General features: G+C 34.4%; 1 protein-coding gene across 8 annotated transcripts in view; it reads left to right on the top strand.

Annotated features, from left to right (window-relative positions):
- The window catches only part of LOC132702748 (CUGBP Elav-like family member 1), a 339,946-nt gene that overhangs the window by 47,951 nt on the left and 274,523 nt on the right, over positions 1 to 17,472 (top strand). The window contains exon 1 of one of the 8 annotated variants that reach the window (XM_060671472.1): positions 15,490 to 15,621. The exons of 1 other annotated variant lie outside the window; for it this stretch is intronic. The gene's annotated coding sequence lies outside the window, so the exon portion shown is untranslated. Of the gene's footprint in view, positions 1 to 15,489; positions 15,635 to 15,668; positions 15,777 to 17,472 lie in introns of those variants that run through there. 6 more of the 8 variants (XM_060671479.1, XM_060671475.1, XM_060671473.1 and 3 more) reach the window with 6 other exon arrangements.

Genomic DNA, 17,472 nt, shown 5'->3' on the forward strand with positions numbered 1-17,472 from the left:
TGACTTCACGCGACTCCGTCATCGCTGAACGCTGTAGTGTACTATATATGCCTCGTAGTCTCAGAATTAAAATTAGATCGGGGTTTATTTCACTACCAGACACCCTCAAATCACTACTGGTAATACCTAAACTTACTTGCCCAATCTCCAGTCCTTAATAACGCGCGATGAAACAGAAAACTCTCTAGCGAGGAAGCTACTAGGCTACCCGATCGAAACAGCAGCAAAAAATACCTGGCACGAGCAGTCCTACATCCAAAGAATATGTGAGCAGGAACCATGCTGGGAAAATGATACTCATCCTTTACCTCAATCAAGTATACGAATTTTGTGTCTGTAATCGACTATGGAATCATTAAAGGGCTGATCGTTCCGGAAGAGATACAATCGACCGGCTGAGGCCTATGGAAAAAGCACATTGCACATGCTCATGGAAAACAAAACTTTGTGATTGTGCGGCAGTTCCAAATCGACGGTATAAAAGTGTCAAGTATCTAATCCTATAGGCGAGCCCACTGATCAATAACATGGTCTTTTAAGAGAAATTCAACATGCTCGGAGATTGCACCCGAAAAACATATATTTTCGCGGTACCAAAATGTGCGGTTTACGATACTTTATATGAGCTTTTCGGAACTTTATCCGTTAAAATTTACACGTGCCTCAAGGAAAGGTCGCATAAATTCCATCTAAAACTTCCTAGATATTTTGCTATGTCGCGTTTCATTGTCCGATATGAATTTCAAATTGCTGTTATCAAGTAAAGGTCCGGGACAAACCGGTCAACCTAACATAATAAATAACCGTTCAGTTTGAAACTTTACAGCTACAGAGGAAATCGAGATACCCTTTATACGCGCCACAGCCTTTCTCTTTTGTAACAGTTGGATTCGGTTTTAGGAATTCGGAATTAGAAATGTTTTGGGATAATAGGGACGCAAATAGTTTGCACGCAGTTTTCTAGTGAAGTTTACGCCGGACGTGTCGCCGCTTGACGTATAAAATTTGTATTAAATCAAGCCTAAGCCAGAAGCAAAACCATAGTGCTTTGCTTCTGGCGAAACGCAGAGCGACGTTGATCAACAGTTCAACGAAACTAGTTTTCTAGAACCGGGATAAAATTATTAACTAAGCGTTTGGTCGTTAATATATAAGATTTATTAAAATAAACTTTTCGAATATGCTGATTAGAATGAATAATGACTATATGGAGAATGTTTCTCAAAGAAACTTCCACCATGTTGAAAACTGACTTTCAGTTAAGCTCTGAAGAAGTCAACAGGATGATTAGCGAAACGTTAGCAAGTTCGACTCAGCAAAAACCGATGCAAGAGGAATCCAGAAGATTTGAAAATAGTATATAGAGAACCTTCTAAATTTAGTTAGAATGGTGAAATCAGTAGAGTATAAAAGAAGAACAGTAAACCTTAAATTTGGTGACAGAAATCTGGAATTTAATAGCTCTTCATTGGCTAAGTAGAATGTTGCATTAGTATATAAATCATTCAGGGGTGAAGGCGAGTAATCCATTTTTCGTGACAGCGCCAGTTACTTGTAGCAGAATTACAGCAGCTTTCAGAAGACAGTTTTAAAAAACTTAAAAAGTTATAAAATGTTATAAAAACATATACCCAGGTCAGCTTCGTTTTTGACATACCGGAACTTTCAATATTCTTTGAGTTTGTTCTCATAATTTTGAAAATAATGAATTGGAATTTACACTGAATGCACATTAAACATTCAATATTTGAGGATAGTCGTTTTTCAATATGCACAGACTGAATACACTTACACTTTTGGAGTGGTACTTATTTGTTAATTGAAAACAAACCGACGATTAATTCACTATGCTTGGGAGATACCGGTTGTCAAAGTTTTCTCCTATAGTTTTCATAATAATGAGTTGAAATTTATTGTACCTAATTTTGAATACGCATAGAGCCATATGTTTTTGGTTACAAATACATTATTTTTGCAAATTATACCGAAATCGAAATAACTGTTTACTAGGAAGCACAAGCGACGACAAAAAAGAAGGGTTAAATCGAGTGACAATTTAAAAAAAATATGAACCTGTAAATATTACCAAGTGTGCCAAATTTTGATTTATTATTTATAAAATTTTAGGAGGGAACTCAACAACTAGAAGTAATCTTGTAACTTTGACACAAATTTTACGTTGCTGTAAATTTCTTGACGAACTGAAACAATGTTGGCAGTGCTGGACATCGCAGGAGTGCTTTTTTAACGACAATCCATAGACAGAATAATATTTTTTTCTACTCCCATCCGTAAAATACCTCATTACTCACCGATCCAGCGTGCGGGAAGCGTCACTTTACCACGTCAGTTTCGTTTCCCATGAATCCGAGCCACTTCGGACATTTCCGGGATTTTACCGCACGGATTTGGGAGCAATCGGATGTTTTCGGAGAAATTTCCCACGCTGTGAATTTTGACGTTTGTCAATTCTGACGATCATGTCAGTGAATGTATTCGTGTTGTTTTGCGAAAATGTACCCAACAACTAACGGTCGTAGAAAAAGTATAGTATGCAACACGTTCGGTAAACTTTTTAACTCACTTGTTTATTAAAAACTCGCTCCGCTGTGCTCCGCTCGTATCAAATAAACTCATGAGTCGAATGCCGTTTACCGCACTTGTTGCATAATATGCTATTATGTATGTATGTACCATAGGCAAATTACAAGTTTAACTCAATACATTTTAACAAAATGTTACGCCAAAATTGCCCATAAACCAATACAACGCTTACGAAAATGTACTACTGTAAGAAAAGTGACGAGGTGTTTTTGGTTGGTGCTGTCAGAAAGACTGATAGCAAAAATATGGCAATAATTCTGAAGTGGCATTTCATGTGTATGTAAACAAATCGTGTTGCATGGGTCGGTGTACTATTTTTTCTTGTTTTGTGTATTTATGCATATTATTATCTGTGGTAGATTTTCAAAAAATGCTCATATGCATCGAATGTGATTTTGAGTTATCTCTAAATGTGTATCAAATGAAATATTTTTTGTATTATTTTTTAATTTTATGAATTACTTATGCGATCTCTCTCTCTTAGTTGGATGTCTGTGATTGTAGTATTTAAATTCTAGAAATGTTCTTCTATAATTTGTTGAATGAAACGCTTTTGTTCGACAGTTTCATATAATACCGTTACATTATTGGTTTTATATAAATCAAATAAATTAATGATTTACATAACTCACTAGCTTAAAGATTCACTTATCAGTGAGATACAACTTGTCCTAGTAAGGAATTTAAAGTATCATTTCAAACGCCACGAAAAAGCGAATCGCGCAGTATTTACTTGTTTAATCCATTTTAAGAGGCCTCATTTATTATAAAACACAACCGTACGTCGGATAAACATCAAAAACGGTTCACCGTGGATAAGATTTGGGGTTTGTAGACTTCATTAGATTATGCGACGGTTGAATTATTTACGCTGAATTGTAAATAAGACTCGACCACCCCTGGATCTCTGGTTCCGAGATCGAGGCCACAGCGCGCCTTAATCCAGGCTAGAAAGTGGCGATCCGAACCCTCACTTCGGTTTGGGGGGACGACTGAATTATAAAAGGATCTCTCCATGTTTCCCTTCACGAGTTCCACTTTTGGTTTGCTACTTATCTGTCCCATTTTTGGTTTTAATTTTGAATTTGGTTAGTTTGCTCAGATGCATTCAGGCGTGCTATTTGTACTTTCAAGAGAGCAAAAAATAGCAAATTGAACTATATTTACAGGTTTCGAAAATATATCCAATAAATCGTCATCAAGCTTTCTTTATTAATCCCCATTTTAAAAGCAAAGGAGTTGCGGTTTGGTTTGAATTTTTTAATTTGGTTTCTGTTGTAATGCATATAACAGAGCATAAAAGTCTACTGCACCAACTTTTATTAAACTTTCTCTACAGGTTTCGAAAACATATACAACAACCTGAATCGGGCTTTCTTTAAAAATTCCCATCTTAAAAACCCCATTTAGCGTGATGAAATATTAATTGCAATTTCGAACCGCACTGTATATATAACAAAGTAAATTGAGTTTCGAAAAAATTCTTTAAGATAATCAGTATAGAGTGCGATTCATTAATAATTGAAGAAATGTTAACTGTAGAATTCTGGACAGAACAGATTAATATTTAACCAAAATCACTTAGATAAATTGTGTTTGTGTTATTAAAATCGCTGTTTTATTAACATTGCAACCCAATTAATGAGAATCATAATTTGTTTTTAAATATTGGGCGCATGTATTAGCCCGAAGAAATTGCAATAAATGACACTATGCTTTTTTGTTAATGTCTGATTGTTGTTGAAAACTCGAAAATAAATAAATAATTGTGCATCTTTATTGTTAGTTTTATATATTATTTAAATACGGAGAATCAAAAATTTATACAGAAAAGGGCCATTTACTGCTGTTGCACGCTTCATAGTAGCCAGGGCCTTTTATTTAGAATAAACTAGTGGAGTAAACAGTGCCTGTACGCCAACATACTCTAATATTGGCAAAAATGATTTAATATTAAAAATCAGTATGGAGCATCTAATTGTTATTGATTAAATGTTTATATTTCGAGGCCTTTATAAACTTGGGATACATATTTTCAAAATTCTCTTAATTCTTTGTAATTAACATCTAGTAAAATTATTTTATTTATAATTAACAAAACTGCGATCTTGGAAGTAATTTCTGTAGAATTATAAATGCTAGTTTCCGTTAGTTTTGATTCCCATCGAAATTGTAAACTATCAACCTGTTTTATAAACTGTTAACTAGCCGAGTAAACATTTTGTCCTTAGCGTAATAAAATACATTTAGTCTTAGCTACGTGCCGACATTTTTGGCCTCCGAAACTAGTTTTTGCCAATTTCTATAGATGAATGTGGAAAATTCCGTTTCAATCCTACAGTTTCATTTATTAGATTCACCTGCGTTATAAACGAGGGCAAGATACCCTGTGTGGGGTTGAAAAGAGCATGTCTCCCGTTTCTGCAACAGGCTGAATAAATTTCAGTGCCGACGTGAATTGAATTGGGGAGGAGTGGGGACCGGTATGATAGACAGGCTAGAGCTGATAGCGTCGTTGCGGATTTGATCAAATCTGAATGGGTATTTAGCATATGTTTGGGATCTGATTTGGACGATTTTAGAGAGATCTGAATTTGCAGGACTGCGTGCAAGGCAGACAAACGGGAAATGCTTTTTTGGACGAAGTCCGGTGATTAGTACCTACGCCATTCTCTCGATTGTCCGAGGAATGCGAAATTGATACTTTGAAATACAGGATTGGAATTGAAAAATTACTCATCAACCTAATATTGAGTCAATAAAAGCGGCGTTACGGTATGATTTACTGCAACCAGAGAATATTGCATTGGACGGTCTACTTACTAGCGATAGCACGAAAGATTGCAGCTAAAAAGAAGAGAGCTTTCAGGAAATTTAACATTGGTTAATTTTTTTGAGCAAAGCGGGTATGGCGACCACCATGTTTGCTCTTAAAATGTGACAATAAGCACTCATTTGGTTTAAATCAAATAAAGCTAGCAATCACCTTATGACTTTCTAATCTGCCTGTAATGATCAAAAATTTCTTTAGCTCTAATTTGACATTTTTAATAAATACAGTGCCATTAAGTTTTTTCTGGTAAGTAGTTGAAAAACTTTGGTGCCAGAAATCTAAATGATCTTTGCTTGACGGTTTTTTGCTCACATTCTATAATTTTTATTTCGGGTATTCTGTTGATGTGTGATATATTCAAGTTTTTTTTTCTCTTAATAGATAACAGCACACTACTGAAGTTCACGGGTTCAAATTTTCTTTATATAAAGTGTGAGCCGATAACCGATTTTTATTAAATATTAATTTTAGCGCCCAATTTTGCAAAACGTTTACTTTTTCCAAATAACAATTTCTTTTTCCTTCTCAAACCACAATATCGTAATTTATTTGCGATTTCAAGAGGGAGTAGTAAACTTGATTAAAATAATAGATATTTAAGTAATCTTTGAGATGACAAAATCTCGTAACTAGAATAATATATTGTGCTACAGGGAAGGTAAACAGCATTTGACTCACGAGTTTATTTTAAACGAGCGACTAAAAAAGTTAACCGAACGTGTTGCATACTATACTTTTTCTAAGACATACATTTTTGCAAAACAACACGAATACATTCTATTAGTCAAATGTTTAATATGCTTTTCTACTCCCGTTTGTAAAATACCTAATTACATTCCGATCCAGAGTACGGGAAGCGTCACTTTACCACGTCAGTTTCGCTTCCCACGGATCCGAGCCACTTCGCCCATTTCTGGGATTTTGCAAAACAACACGAAAACATTTACCTACATGACTGTCAGAATTGACAAACGTCAAAATTCAAAGCGTGGGAAATATCTCCGAAAACATCCGATTGCTCCCAAATCCGTTCGGTAAAGTCCCGGAAATGTCCAAAGTGGCTCGCATTCATGGGAAACTAAACTGACGTGTTAAAGTGACGCTTCCCGCACGCTAGACCAGTGTGTAATTAGGTATTTTACAGACGGAAGTAGAAAAACTCTTTATCTCATTTGTTTATTAAGCACTAGCTTCGCTCGTGCCAAATAAACTCCTTTCCGACAGATATATCAGTATCAGTTATCAAGTTTAAATTAAAATAATGCTGAATACCACTTCGCTTATATATTACTGTGAACTGTTCATCCGTTACCTAGTGGGTGCTGTAAATCTAGAAGTTGTCCGCTAATCACACCAGTACTGGTGATGTGTATTTCCATGCTTGGACTGCTGACAACGTAGTTAATACTTCATCAATCAAAACAGCTTTTTCATACCTTGAAGTTGTCCACTAAGAACAGCAGCACTGATGACTGGTATTTCCATATTTCAGTTGAAGTAAAATTTGTTAATATTTGCTATCAAGACAGCTTTGAATTTGTGCTTCTTCAATTGACAAAAAAAGAAAAAACTGAATAGCCCAAACTGGTACATTATTATAAACGCACTCCTAAAATTTTGTGTGATTAAGTCAATTATTAGGTCAGTAATTCGTTTCAACACTTTTGAGGCACGGTGTATAGTTGATTATAGCGAAAAATTTTCGAGGTTGAATTTTTTATACATTTGCAATTTCAGCGAAGCGATGGATTTGCGTGATAGTTTGTCATTCCAGCGTTTACATAAAAATCGTTTCTAACTTGAAAGTCGCCTTTTATCGCCCACCTGACTGACACATTCCATCCACCATATGCGGCAACGGTAAACAAAACATTTTCATTAAGCATTTTCGCGCCGCCGCTTTCACCTATCTCGCATTCTAATAAACGGAAACGGGAACAGATGTGTCGTTTTTTATATCTTTTTCATTAACGCTAGGCATTGTGGGTTGGTCCGCCATTCCATTTAAATTAATGGTTAGATTAAATTTCAACATTCTTACAGGGAGTTTCGAATACTTTATAAAAGAACATAGGAAAGTGCAAGTAGAACCGAAAATGAACTTCTCAAAAGTCAAAAAGGGTGAGCAAAATTGTGGACTGCTTTTTTGAGACACACACCTCTAAAACTAAAAAGCATTTAGACAAGCATTTTGTGAGTATTTTAGCAGATGACATTTTCAATTTTCTTTTCCGTTCTTATTCTTTACTTTTGAAATTTCTGTACTTGCAATGGATTTTAGTGTTTTTTAATATTTTAATCGGATTCTCATATTTTGTTTTTTTCATAAATTGGTTACCTTTTAGATATTAACCTTACACGCTCTAAACTTTCAATAATTTTAACTAATTTTGAAATTAAACATCATCAGGATATTTGTCTGAAATGTCTAAATGTTGGCGTGTCCATCGACTTCAACTCGAAAACTACTACTTCAGGAAAAAAAAATTCAATAACACTATAATTTAAATAACAGTATTAAAAAGCTTGAAAAATGCCGCACAAGTTTGGTCTGAGGCTCATTGGTTTATTAGTAAGAGCGAAGGAAGCTCCAGCATGTCTAATTCGACGATTACAAGCTAAGCTGTGGGTGGATGTGGAGGGTTTAAAAAAGAAATATACTCAATAGTGTCAAATAAAGTTGCTATAGGACACAATTAGCAATAATAGCACTTTTTTTATTTTTTCACGAAAAAAATTTTAATAGTATATTATGCAACAAGTGCGGTAAACGGCATTTGACTCACGAGTTTATTTGATACGAGCGGAACGAGTGAGTTAAAAAGTTTACCCAACGTGTTGCATACTATAATTTTTCTACGACCGTTAGTTTTTGGGTATATTTTCGCAAAACAACACGAATACATTCACTGGCATAACCGTCAGAATTGACAAACGTCAAAGTTCAAAGCGTGGTTAATATCTCCGAAAACATCCCATTGGTGTCACATCTGTGGGGTAAAATCCCGGAAATGTCCGAAGTGGCTCGGATTCATGGCAAACGAAATTGACGTGGTAAAGTGACGCTTCCCGCTAATTAGGTATTTTACAGACGGGAATAGAAAAAATAGTTTTCATTTCCTCGTCCGTTTCATAGTCATTACCAAAAGAATACTTCTAACTGCATTATTGCGGATAGATCAAATAGTCTGAGAAGACGTGTCGTAAATCCCAATTCGGGCTTATTTATCCGCGCGATGGACACCGCAGCCGGCATATCGTTGTCACTTGCCCGCCGACTAAAAGTACATATTATTAACATTAGTAAATAATTTCACGTTTATGTAAAAAAGAAAACTCAAAACAAATACAAGTCAGAGATAAAAACTTTTTGTTAATCCGGCCCTGTGTGTGTACAGATTTTCACACACGCCTTAGCTTAATTTCCTCTCACATATAGAGCACGCACGATTGACAAGATTTGACGTGAAAACGCCGAGTTAACAAGTGTGAAAAGCTTTACACATGGTCGATAGTAAAAGGAGGTTATTTTAGGCGTTTGCGGTTTATTTTGTCGCAACGGCTCTGTAAATTAACACTTCATTAAGCTAATGGGTACACCTTCAAAGATATTTTTCCCGAGGGAGAACAAACAAACAAAACGGGAATGCGTTCAATATTTCAAATAAGGATTAGTCTGCTCCTCGCACTTTAATAAAAATATGTATAAATTTTTGCTCTCGTTCCTGGCTCATATTATTCAGAAGCTCAGTTTCTGAGATATTTATTTATTTACAAATTTAAAGATTATCTACCATAAATTGGCAAAATGCTGAAACTTTTAACTACATCTATTTTTTTTGCAGTCAATAATAAAGAAAATCTGAGCGAATTAAAACAGTTTCACATCTTCCTGGCGTTTGGTAGTATAGTGGGTATCTCAGAAACCATTATAATAACGCTGGTATGGTTAATAAACATATGTCCCAAACTAACTAAACAGGATCCTTCAAAAAAAAAATTAAATTATCTCTAGAAAGAGGTAAAGTTAAGTACTTTTGTTTAAAGAAAAAAAATTACTTCTTTTTGGAGTTACTTGAGGTTTTAACAACCAGTACTCACTGAATTACTAAATTACTTAAGCAGAAATTATGAATTAAAAATAATGTAAATTATTCTATATTATTAATTTCATGAGAGGGTACTTTTATGACTCATTCAAATAGTCTTTTTAAATTTTATTTGAGCATTTTAATAAGATTAAGAAGGAATATCAAAGGACAGTTTTACATGGCAATGACTATGCTATTATATACAAGAAATTGTATCATAGTAATGTAACCAATTTCGCAAACAATTGCATTGATCTTTTTTTTTTACTGTGCACAAATAATAAAATTGCAATACGAGGTTTTTATCTATTAATCGAATGTAAAATCCTTCCCAAGAATATATTAGAGTTTCTTTTCGAAAATTATTTTTCAGTATTCCACCCATCCATGAATAATGAATATAACATACAATCTTCTTATTCAAAACCCAGTTAATTCAGTTAATAATTGAAAAAGAAGAACGATTTCTACAAACAAACAAAGGATACGGCATATTTTTATATCAGACGAGCAAATAGAAAAACAAAAGATCTTCGAGAATAGTGTGGACGATCTATCAATTGCAGTAAATACAGCGTCATTGGCAAAAAATAAAGAGAACCGAAATAATTATGTTAGGTACGCACCAAAACATTTTTTTTAGGGAAAATGTATCTAATTTGTTAACAACAATAACAAATAATGTTTTAATATATAGTTTTTGTATTATATTATTTAGTGATGTCCAGGTTATATTCTAAGCTACGCTACCTACCTATCCTACGCGGTATATCAATTTTAAGGGATGTAAAAGGATCACACAAATAAATAATTTTAATAGTGTGTTATGTAAAATGCGGTAAACGGCATTTAAGTCCCGAGCTTATTTGACATGAGCGAAGCTGAGCGAGTGTTCAATAAACGAGGGACTTAAAAAGTATACCGAGCGTGTTGCTTACTATGCTTTTTCTACGACTATTAGTTTTTAAGTACATTTTCACAGAGTTGCAAAACGTCAAAATTCAAGCGTGCAGTAAAATCTCAGAAAGCATCCGATTGCTCCTAAACATGTGCGGTAATATCCCCGGAAATATCCGAAGTAGCTCGGATCCGTGACCACAAGAAACTGACGAGGTAAAGTTTCACTTTCCGTATGCTAGATCGTTGTATAATTAGGTACTTTGTAGAAGGGAGTGGAAAGTATAATATTATGCAACAAGTGCGGTAAACGGCATTTGAATCACCAGTTTGTTTGGCACGAGCGGAACGAGTGTTTTATAAACTTTACCAAACATATTGCTTGCTATAGAATTTCTATGACCGTTAGATTTTGGGTAGAGTTTTGCAAAACAACACAAATTATTCACTGACATGCGATAAAATCTCCGAAAACATCCGATTGCTCCCAAACTCGTGCGGTAATATCCCGGAAAAATCCGAAGTGGCTCGGATCTGTGGGATACGAAACTCATGTGGTAAAGTGACGCTTTCCGATGGATCGGTGTATAATTATTTAATTTACAGAAGGGAGTAGAAAAAAGCTTTTCGTTAAATTGAACATCTTGTGATATCTAAGTGGATAAAAGAAGAAGTATTTCTGATACACAAAATATCTTTTTACTGCTTTTTGATATTAAGAAATACTTTGGCGCGTTTTGTTGGCGTGAAAGCTTCCATCGATATTCATATAAAAACTTCACAAACGCAACATCTGTACAACACACTTTGTCATTCTTTTAAAAGAGGGATTATCTTGTCTGCTTAATGCACGCAGATTACTTCGCCATTTCAATTGGGAGCAGGTGCTAGAAGGGCTCAAAACTTGTATAATCCAATTTCAAGACGACAAATGGATTACCCCTGTGATTATAATATTACGTTTACGTTTACACGCTGCCGGGGCCGGTAGAGAAAGATGAACGGTTAGCATTTAGATTTCATTATTCGGCGCCGTCGAACTGCCAAAATTTGATTTTTCGCCAAGCTTGCAAATAAATCGTTTGGAGGAGTACTTGTTGTGCGTTAGCCACGCCCGTCGCACGCGTTGGTCGCTGCGAGAAAATGTCAGTTCGTCTCCCCAGAAGCAGATTTACTCATAAATTTTCAGATTATCTGTAATTGGCCCAATAATATAACTTGCCAAATGAGACTCATGTATATAAGATGTTTAACTATAAATAATGGACGATTATCTTCCTCAAAAAGTTTTTTTAATACGTTCTTTTAACACAACGATTGATTTTAATAGAGAGAAGTTGAACACAAATAAATTCATTTACAGTATCGGCTAATACAATTAATTTAAGGAAAAAATTTATTCTTCATAAAAAGTTGTTACATACTATGCTTTTTCTACGACACATTTTACATTATATTTTCGTAAAACAACACTAATACATTCACTGACATGACCATCAGAATGGACAAACGTCAAAATTCAAGCCCTTGCAGTAATATCCCGGAAATGTCCGAAGTGTCTCGGATCCATGGGAAACGAAACTGACGTGGTAAAATGACATGGCGCTTTCCGCATGCTAGATCGATGTATAATTAGATACTTTACAGAAGGGAGTGGAAAAAAATTGTTTTTTTTCTACTTTCTCCTCACTACTAACACATTTATGGATAAAATTTTAACGCATTTTGACGGTTACTGTCATTAATATGTCAGTGCATCCCAGATTACATGTAACTACAGTAAAATTTGCATTGTTAATGAATAAATATATAAGTAAATATATGTAATTGAACGTAGTTTTTAGTTCTGATCAACTTTTTCTAATTACGTTTTTGGTAATTGTCAAATTTAAAGGTAATTTACTCTTGACAAAAATTCTGATTTTTTGACAATAACGTCCTATACTGCTGAAAAAATTTCATATCGAATGACTGTATTTTTGATTTTAGATCAATTCCTTTATGAAAAATAAGGTACTTTTCCCAAAAATTGACGATTTCAATTTACTGATGCATATTTTATATAAAAAAAAAATTGATATAAAGCCAACATTTCTTTTAATAAAAAGCTTTAAAATAACTGATAACATCTTTGTCAATAACGGTTGTTCTATCAGGCGTTTTCAAGTGAGAAGTGAATGCGAACTATGTTTTAGGTACTTTCCGTATACAATTAGCATTTATACAATGTTAATATGGATGAGTAGATGGTATGGTATTATGTCTCCGCCCATTTAATTCCTTGTCGTCACTTTCAGATTCATATTCTGCAAGGCCCAATCTGTTGGCACACAATGTGCGAACTCTTTACATTAGAGCTGGTAATATACTGTAGCAAATAGCGAGCTTGAACACTTTTTTTAAATTTCCTTAAATACATTTGTTTATGTATAGAAAAAACGCATACCAAATATCAAAACTCAAAAGTTGTGACACCAGGTTATTCCTTCTAAACGACATTAAACGCGCGGTAATGATCGTGATGGCATACATGGCTTTTCGATCGATTCTGGGGTTACAGGCTGAGAATTACATTATTTACTTTTATTTTTGGCTCGTGTAATGTGTGTTTGTATTTATTCTATGCCAGTTTGTATTTGTGCTTACTGTGCTTCACATAATCATAATGGAAGCAACACAAAAAGAATGTTACAAATCGTGTCACCGTGTCTGAATACAACCCGTAAAAGCCGTCGTTTTTTATTAAAATTATGTTCAGCTGTCACTTTAGCTTTACCCGTGCAAACATTTTCAACTCTTCAAACTTACACCTATCCTATTGCAGTCACGATCTATATAAAATAAAGAACACTTTCATTTATCAATGCCAATATACTTTAAAATCAGTATTTGGGTTTCCACTAGTTTAAAAAAATATTCTTTTTGTTTTTTTTTTGTTGAATAGTTTACATTTTATTTGATACACCATTTGAATTTTAAGGACTAGAAAACTTTAAGCTGATTACAATATTATATTTGATTAAAGTTACTGTTGTCTACGAACATACCTTTCATCTCTTACACCGCGAACCTCAGCAAAAGAAAAACTTTTGTGTGCTTTCTGTTTAAGATGTCACCAGAAACAGATCCACTAAAGTAAATTATCAGAACTTTTCGGCTTCGGGCATTTTCAAAACTTTCTTTTTGATACTAAACACAAGATAACAAAAGCGAGCGACAGGATGAAGATTGAAATTAAAATTAAAACCACCAAGACGAACGCGTTGTCGTTCTTGAATGGCTTCTGTAGGCTACCGTCCTGCTGGGACGTAGTCTAACGAGAGAATTCACGTCACAACCGGTCACCACAGTCAATGACAACGCTTTCCAAAGGGGATTTATTTTATTAACTGTGGTCCTCTTAATAGTATTAACTTACTTTTATAAGCGATATTTTTCAAATTAAAATTTTGTTCAAGTTCCTTATTACGCCTAGATATTTTTTAGAATATATATATATATATATATATATATATATATATATATATATATATATATATATATATATATATATATATATATATATATATATATATATATATATATATATATATATATATATATATATATATATATATATATAGAGAGAGAGAGAGAGAGAGAGAGAGTTGTAAATTCTTCCGGGTTTTACTCCGCGTCTGGTCTGGCTGGCTCCAAGTGGAGGTAGTCCTCTGTTGACAACGTTTCGGCAAGATCTCACTTGCCATTTTCAAGTCGGGTCGTTCTGCTTCTCGTCTGAACTCGGCTTGAACTGTTCACTGTCCACTGTTCACTATATATATATATATATATATATATATATATATATATATATATATATATATATATATATATATATATATATATATATATATATATATATATATAGAGTATTCGAAGTGTTTTCGGAGCGCGAGCATTGAAAATGCCAAGTGAGGTTTTGGCGAAACGTCTGCAGGATTCCAGTCGGAGTTCAACAAGCGAATGGATGATATCCCGGAATATAGTGTCATCACGTTTTGTTGAATCTCTTGACTTTAAAGTCTACTCCAATGAAGTCAATGAATATGTATTCTAAATGAACCTGAATTTACTGGTATAATACAATTAATGAATTTAGAGTCTTAGGATTCAGAACTCCGCCTTGGGAAGTGGTCGAAAAGAGTATGAAAACTTTTAATAATCAGTTTTGACTCCCGGAAATCGTCCGGACTAAATCAATAGATTTGTAAGAAAGTGTTTAATCAACGGAAATATGATTAAAATGAAAAATTACTTTTAAAAAACCGCTTCTCTCAAAGAAGAATACAAATGCCCGAATGGAATTTGTTAAATCTCATCTTTCATGATCAAGGGAGGATTGGAATACGGCAAATGTTCTCTGTTTGGATCTGCTGACGGACAGTATGTAAGAATGCCGGTTGGCGCAAGATTTATGGCAAAGTACAAAACTCCTATTGCGAAACATGAAGGAGGGAATATAATGGTCTGGGAATGGGAAGAAGAGATGCCAATGTGAAAGCGATTTCAGCAGGACAATGATCCAAAAACTGGAACCATCGATTGGTCTGTTCAGAACTCAATTCTGATACATATTTTGAATACGTTTATATGTCTGAGGCTAGAATTTGGATGCGCTTGAAAGGTGGCTACGAATGGTAGGCGTATAGTCGGAGTAATAAATGTGCATCTTCGGCACAGAATAGGAAAAACATAAAGAAAGAAAATTAAATATCTTTTTAGTTTCATGATTTTTCCACTAGTGCAGCAACTCACTTTTTACCTCGATACTATTTTTGCTTTTGTACTGTCGAGAAAGCCTCTACTGATTTGAGGATAAATATATTCCTCAACAAAGCAAATAAAAAAAGGAAATTCTGATTTTGATCCTGTGCGTGGTCGATCCAGTCCACTGGAGTCGTCTACCCCCGAGCCGTTTCACCGGGTGTCTTTCGAGACAAGCCGAGGCGGCATATCACAGGAGCGTCTCGGACAGCGTCGTAGAGGTCGCTCTCGTCGTTTACACCGCCGTCGCCACCGCGATGCCGCCAAATTGAATCGGCGGCGGTCCGTTGTTCCCTCAGTGCAGTGCGAGGCGTCCGATTCAGCGGGTATGTGCGTCGCGACGCTCACGATGCCGCCAAACAGAGCCCGACTGGCGCGGCACACGGCCACCAGGTAGTCGAAAGAGGTTGATGAACGCTACAAAAACGCTGACGTTGTTATTTAGCCATCGACTCCGTTGATCATTGCGATCATACCGGATCAGTTTCGAATGTTCGGATGGTTTTAGTGAACTTGTTGACGAGTTGATTCTCTTCCGAATGCGAATGGTTAGTTGCAGGACCGGTAAACTAATAGTTTCGGTTTTGTTGGGGATTACATTATTGAGCTGATCATTGAGGGGAATACATGAACACAACGATGGGCTATACTTTTCTTACAAGCTGAAATAAACTAAAAGATTCTTCAAGTTTTTGTCCCAAAAAATAGATTAAAATTCCAAAGGTTTTGGTAAAATAGAAAATTATAGCCTCCAGATTTAGATCGACCAGCATCAAATATGACATACAGGTAGAGGCAGAATGTTGTTTGCATTTTTATACCACGACTTTTTTATGTTGATCTGAATTCATTAATTTTATGGAAAGTTTGGAAATCCATATTTAACTAAAAATTAGATTAGTAAATAAAAATACCCATAGATTGGTATTGTTTGCGTCTTCGATGACATAAATTTACGAACCTAACCACGTTTCTGGTAGGTTTTTAAAAAAATGTTTTCGATAACGAAGGAAATATATTATCCTTTAAACCCTTTTGTGCGTTTAAAATATATGTCAATTTTTAACGCACCTCTACTTCCTTTTTGGATACAAAAAAGCAAATATACAAAACAAACTAGTTTTTAAGATTCTGAGGACTTTCTACCATTATAACTAAAATTTCCTAACAATAAATACGTTAATTATTGTTATTAGTATGTTTGTCAACTTTTTCTGATAACATTTGTGGTAATTGTCAAATTTAAAAGTACTTTACTCTTGACTAGAATTCAAATTTTTTCACAATCCTCGAATATTACTGAAAAAAATTGATATTTAATGACTTTAAAATCAGTACTTAGATCCATTAGTTTTTTTTTGTGAACTGTGGTTCTTTTAATAGTATTAACTTACTTTTATAAGCAATATTTTTCAAATCTTAAGGCACCTCTACTTCCTTTTTGAATACAAAAAGCAAATATAAAAATCAAACTAGTCTTTAAGATACTGAGAACATTCTACTATTATAACTAAAGTTTCCTAAAAACAAATACGTTAATTGAATAATCCTTTTATAAATTAATATGTTTGTAATATGTGGAAAGTTACAAAAAAGTGTCGGCCAAAAATTTCAAATATTTGAAAAGCGAGCTATGATATCAATATCAGCACATATTCTTCAACGGTGTGCGTTTTTTTCTGTTTCTCCATATTCACATTTTCTTTAAATAGTTTCGAATAAAGGCAGACTCAGATTGTTCAGGCGTGTCATGTTCGGACGAATTATGAAGTTTGAATTATGACAGTGCACAATATAACGCGTCAAAACCTGTAGGGTCAAACAAATGTTCATTTAAGTAAATTAAAAAATAACAGTTTCATTTATGAGACATCACCGCACAACACAATAAGTGAAATAATATTCTTTCAAAACTTATTGTGAGAAATAAACATAGAAAACATAATAGGTAATCTTAGAGGAAATCAGAAAGACGTATACATTCTTAATGGTAAACAGCTGCAATAAATATATAAAAAAGGTCACCTAATAGTAAAAACGCGAAAGTGATTTCTGTAGGGCTTAGGAAACAGATTGGTTTCGCCTTTCCTATTTGAATATGTAAGCATATATTGTAGCCCAGCAAGAGCATCAAACTATTGGGAAGTTTTGCATTTGTGTTTGCGCTACAAAATAAATGCAAAAGTATACAGTTGTAAGTTTCTTTGGAAAAAGAGCAGAATTTGAAAAATTTTGTCCAACAAA

The sequence above is a fragment of the Cylas formicarius genome, unplaced genomic scaffold, assembly GCF_029955315.1.
Source record: "Cylas formicarius isolate icCylForm1 unplaced genomic scaffold, icCylForm1.1 PGA_scaffold_6__28_contigs__length_40554024, whole genome shotgun sequence".
Classification (NCBI taxonomy): Eukaryota; Metazoa; Arthropoda; class Insecta; order Coleoptera; family Brentidae; genus Cylas; species Cylas formicarius.